Raw genomic sequence first — 5811 nt, forward strand, 5'->3', positions numbered from 1 at the left:
TGAAGCAATACTTGTATGATGAGTATCTGACAGAATAAAATATTGTCAAAAGCATTTCATCACAGTTTTTCTGAGATAGAAACATGAACACGATTGAGATTTAAAGTTATATCAGATCTCTTCTTATTTCCTGGGTTGTGATGTGTTGACTTGCCTGGCCACAGTGCCCAAATATTTTGTCAAATACCAGTCTACATGTTACTGTGAAAGTATTTTTAACACAAGAGATTTACAATTACAAAAAAATTGGACTTTAGTAAAGCAAATTACCCTCAGTGATGTGGTGGGCCTTATCTAATCAGTTGAAAACTTTAAGGAGAAGAAGAAAGATTGAGGTTTCCTGAAGAAGAAGAAATTCTGTCTCCAGCCTGCCTTTGCGCTCAAGCTGCAGAATCAGTTTCTCTCTGAGTCTCCAGCCTGCTGGCTTACCGTGCACATTTTGAACTTGCCAGATTCTTCAACTAAAAAAGGAAAATCCTTAACATCAAATGTTCTTTCTTTCTCTCTAAATAAATCCTCTTGGTTCTGTTTCCTGGAGAACCCTGACTGATCCAGCTTTTGACAGCAACACATGAGTGTGTGCCAAGTCACTTCAGTCGTGTCTGATTTCTTGTGATCCTGTGGACTATAGCCCACCAGGCTCCTCTGTCCATTGGATTCTCCAGGCAAGAATCCCAGGGTGGGTTGCCATTTCCTGCTCCAGGGGGCCTTCCCAACTCAGGGATCAAATCCTTGTCTCTTGCGTCTCCTGCGTTGGCTGGTGGGTTCTTTACCACTACCACCACCTGGGAAGCCCTTTGATAGCAATAACTGTTTCTAAATGGAAGAAATCTTAAGAGTGAGTTTTCTGAATTGGTTTTGGGTTTTGTGGAAATGGCTGTCTCTTATGATTAGATTTAAAGATACTAATACCTCTATTTCCAGTAGCAGAGCCCTGAGAGGGCATGGTAGGTAACGGGAATAGAGAGATGCAGAATGTGATGCTGGAAACAACGATCAGATGCTTATAGCAGGAGAGAGGTGGGGTGAGCATGCATACGATACCTTCAAATGCTTTTGTCAAAGCATTTGACAAATGAGATTTGACTAATGAGATTGGTGGGTTGCTTCTATTTGCACAAGAGTAAGTAAGAAAGAAAAGGATGTGCTGGAGGATTCACGTTCTCAGCTCAACTACTGAGTAAATGACCTGGAAACTTCTATGTCTGCCCTGAAAGAGACTAGTACATAGTAAGCCCTTCATATTCATTGGTTTCACATCTGCAGATACAACAAGCCACTTATCAAAAATATTCCAGAAAGTTTCAAAAGACAAAACTTGAATTTGTTACATGATGGCAACAATTTGCATAGCATTTATAAGTAGTAAGTATTATAAGTAGCCTAGAGATGAAATAATATATAAAATATATATTAAAAAGCAGAGACATTACTTTGCCAACAAAGGTCCATCTAGTCAAGGCTATGGTTTTTCTAGTGGTCATGTATAGATGTGAGAGTTGGACTATAAAGAAAGCTGAGCGCCGAAGAATTGATGCTTTTGAACTGTGGTGCTGGAGAAGACTCTTGAGAGTCCCTTGGACTGCAAGGAGATCCAACCAGTCCATCCTAAAGGAGATCAGTCCTGGGTGTTCACTGGAAGGACTGATGCTGAGGCTGAAACTCCAATACTTTGGCCACTGGATGTGAAGAGCTGACTCATTGGAAAGGACCCTGTTGTTGGGAAAGATTGAGGGCAGGAAGCGAAGGGGACAACAGAGGATGAGATGGCTGGATGGCATCACCGACTCAATGGACATGAGTTTGGGTGGACTCTGGGAGTTGGTGATGGACAGGGAGGCCTGGTGTGCTGTGATCTATGGGGTTGCAGAGTTGGACACAGCTGAGTGACTAAACTGAACCAATGCCATTTTATATAAGGAGCTTCAGCACCCACAAATCTTGCTATCTGTAGGGAGTCTTGAACCCAATCCCCTGTAGATTGGGGGATGACTTAACCATCCTATAGTTGAAGAGCTGAAAACCCAACCCAGAATTTCATCCTCTGAGTGGCTGATTTACAATGCAAATTCAATTCCTAACCTCACAGGGCTTCTTCTGTTAACTAAGGGCATTAATTGTAAAAGAATGGGATCCTGAAAATTGCAAGGGGCACCAATGAGATAATCCAAAAACCGGGGACATAGAATTCCTGATTCGGATGAGTCTTCTTTGCTAGAAGCAGCAGCTGCTTCACTCCCATCTGAGATCATTCTTGTTGTTGTTCAGTCGCTAAATTATGTCCAACCCTTTGTGACCCCATAAACTGTAAACCGCCAAGCTCCTCTGTCCTCCACTCTCTCTAGGAGTTTGCTGAGATTCATGTCTGTTGAGTCAGTAATGTTGTCTAACCATCGTATCCTCTGGTGCTCTCTTCTCCTCCTGCCTTCAGTCTTTCCCCGATTCAGGGTCTTTTCCAATGAGTCAGCTCTTTGCATCAGGTGGCCAAAGTACTGAAGCTTCAGCTTCAACATCCGTCCTTCCAATGAATAGTCAGGGCTGATTTCCTTTGGGATGGACAGGTTTGATTTCCTTGCTGTCCAAGGGACTCAAATTTTCTCCAGTACCACTCAAAACCCTCACAGGAGAGAGTGACCAAAACCATCCCGAATAAAAAGAAATGCAAGAAGGCAGAGTGGTGCCCGAGGAGACTTTACAAATAGGTGAGGAATAGAAGGGGAAAAGGGAAAGATACACCCAGCTGAATGTAGAGTTCCAGAGAATTGCAGGGAGAGATAAGAAGGCCTTTTTAAAATGAACAATGCAAAGAAATAGAGGAAAACAATAGAATGGGAAAGACTAGAGAGCTCTTCGAGAAAACTGGAAATATCAAGGAAACAGTGCAAGAGAGATCAATCCTACTTTGCCTATAATAGCCTTTCTGGTGGTATTTGCCTTACAAAACCCCGGTAATTCTCCACGGGACCCACACCCATTACCCTTTTTACTTCTGGACCTAAAACTAGACTCCAGTCCCCATAGGCCCTGAAAGGTGAAGTGCAGAGTCTGACTGAGGAGGAGTTGCACAAAATTACAAGAGAATCACAATGCCCCCCATCCCCACCATTTTACAGAAACAAAAGTGAGGAATATGCGCGGAAATGCATATTAAATATGTGGATTAATGATGAAAGAACACAAAGCTGAAGTGGGCTGAATTTATTGAGATGAGCCCACTAAAAATCAAATTATGATACTGCTCTGCTTAATTTATTTGTTTTCTATCATTTTTTGGAATAAAGGCAAAGCATGGCACATGTATCTTTGCAATAACCTATTTAAGCCTAAATTTCCAAGCTTATTTTGATCACTGTTTACTCCCATGTTCAATATATTCCAGTCATGCATGCTCAGTTGCTCACTTGTGTCTGACTTTCCGACCCCATGGACTGTATCCCAGGCTCCTCTGTCCATGGAATTTTTCAAGCAAGAATACTGGAGTGTATTGCCATTTTCTACTCCAGGGGATCTTCCTGACCCAGGGATAGAACCTGAGTCTCTTGTGTCTCCTGTATTGGCAGCCAGACTCTTTACCACCTAGCTGCCTGGGAAGCCCTGGTGTGCTGCAGTCCACGAGGTCTCGAAGAGCCGGACACAGCTCAGCAACTGGACAACAGCAACACTAGGCACAGATTTTGAAATTGATTTTGCAGCTTCGAGTGTTACAAAGGACTTTAATCGTTTGCTTTTTTGGCTGGAACATGGGCCACAGGGTGGCTTACACCAGAGAAGGTAGAAATACCAGAGTGCCTTGGTAGCACATTGAGAGAGCAATTCACACACTTTAGAACTTAGAGGATTTAAGACTTGCTCATCCACCCCAGGAGGGTCCAGAGGACACACTTTTCACTATAACCATGGGGAACAAATTCACAAGCAGAATTTCAGAGTCTCTGAAGAGTTCTGTGACTGCTCTTCTCAGAAATTACAGTGGGATCTTCTGCCACTGGCTTGAGAAGCTTAAATGTAATGGGGATAATTGGATTCTTGGTGACAAGGTCCAAGTGCAGTATTTAATTGCCAAAGGTAGGGTGATATGGTCGTCCTAATGCACACGAAGTCAAAGCAGCAATCAGGATGTTATGACTCAGACTTCTGTGAATGACCTTGGCTAGTTGATCATAGTGCTCCTGAAAGTAAAACAGACGGGAAGTCTATTAAGTGGAAGAGCTTTAGGTCAAATGATCAAAAGTCTTAACTTAAATCATAAAACAGAGAATCAATTCTCAGACTTGAGCTAGTTTATAGACCCAGAACTCCTTGAATTAAGGGCAGGCTGGGTCCTCATAAAGAAGGAAATGTAAACGAGAGTCGCTCAGTCGTGTCCAGCTCTTTGCAACCCCATGGAATACAGTCCATGGAATTCTCCAGGCCAGAATGCTGGAGTGGGTAGCCTTTCCCTTCTTCAGGGGATCTTCCCAATGCAGAGATTGAACCCAAGTTTCCCACATTGCAGCGGATTCTTTACCAGCTGAGCCACCAGGGAAGACCAAGAATACTGGAGTGGGTCGCCTATCCCTTCTCCAGTGGATCTTCCAGACTCAGGAATGGAACCAGGGTCTCCTACATTGCAGGCAGACTCTTTACCAACTGAGCTGTCAGGGAAGCCCCCAATACTGCCAACCTCCCCCCTCCAATACTGCCAAATATTGTGGTACTTTCTGAGGACAAAGGGAATATGGATGGGTATTGGAAGAAGTGCTTTATAGATGTCAATTTTGAGTACATGACCAGTTACAGAAATGAGAGCTGTAATTATTATGCATATCTCTTTTTTATTTTTTACTCCATACGTTGGTGTGTTTGTCCTTCCATCTCTTAACCCTTTGCCGTGTAACAAAATGTATTGGCTTTGCACCATGGTGTGTAGTATTGCTAACTTTACAGCATAGCGTTTAACACACAGACTACCAAGGAGAAGGATGACCATCACCCAAAGACTTTGCATCCCCCTCATGTGGAAACCGTTTGTGTATTTTCAGTTATATGCAGTATAATTGTATCAGATTAGGCAGAAGTATGCTTTTTACTATCTTTACTTGGAGATCAGGTATGGTTTAAGGAGATGAGTAGGGGTGCTGAGTTGACAAGGGATGGATTGTGATGGTCATTTTACATGTGAACTTGGCTAGGCCACGGTGCCCAGCAGTTTGGTCAAACGTCAGTGGAGTTGCTGCACTAAGGTTTTTTTTATGTGTGTGTGTTTGTTTTAAGATAAAATTCACATTTAAATCAGGAGGCCATCAGAGAGGCTAACATCAGCCATCTATGGAAGAAGGGATACAGCGCCTGGAGCAGGGCCGTCCATGATGGGGTGAATGACACAACCACCCTGGGAAAAACTCTGACAGCTTCTTCTAGAATGAAACATACACCCACTCTATGACCAGCAGCTCCACGCAGAGATGTTTACCCAGTATAAACAAAAAATATGTTCACAAAAAAGACTCAAGATGTTTACAATGGCTTTCCTCATATAGCCAATAACTAGAAAGAGCCATAGTGTCTGTTAAGAGAAACACAGATAAGTACGTGATGGTGAACCATGGGTCCAGCAACACAAAAGGGCAAGTGACTGACACGTGAGAGGCAGTGGACAGAGCTCGCAGATATTATGAGGTTTGCACAAAAGAGTACGTATCATGTCATTTCACTGACACGATTCTGAAATATATAAAGCTAATCTACTGCGCAAAAAAAATTAGAACAGGGGTTACCACTGGGACTTGGAGGAGGGACTCACTAGAAAGGGGAGTCAGGGAACTACCTGTA

Source organism: Ovis aries, chromosome 15, assembly GCF_016772045.2.
Source record: "Ovis aries strain OAR_USU_Benz2616 breed Rambouillet chromosome 15, ARS-UI_Ramb_v3.0, whole genome shotgun sequence".
NCBI lineage: Eukaryota > Metazoa > Chordata > Mammalia > Artiodactyla > Bovidae > Ovis > Ovis aries.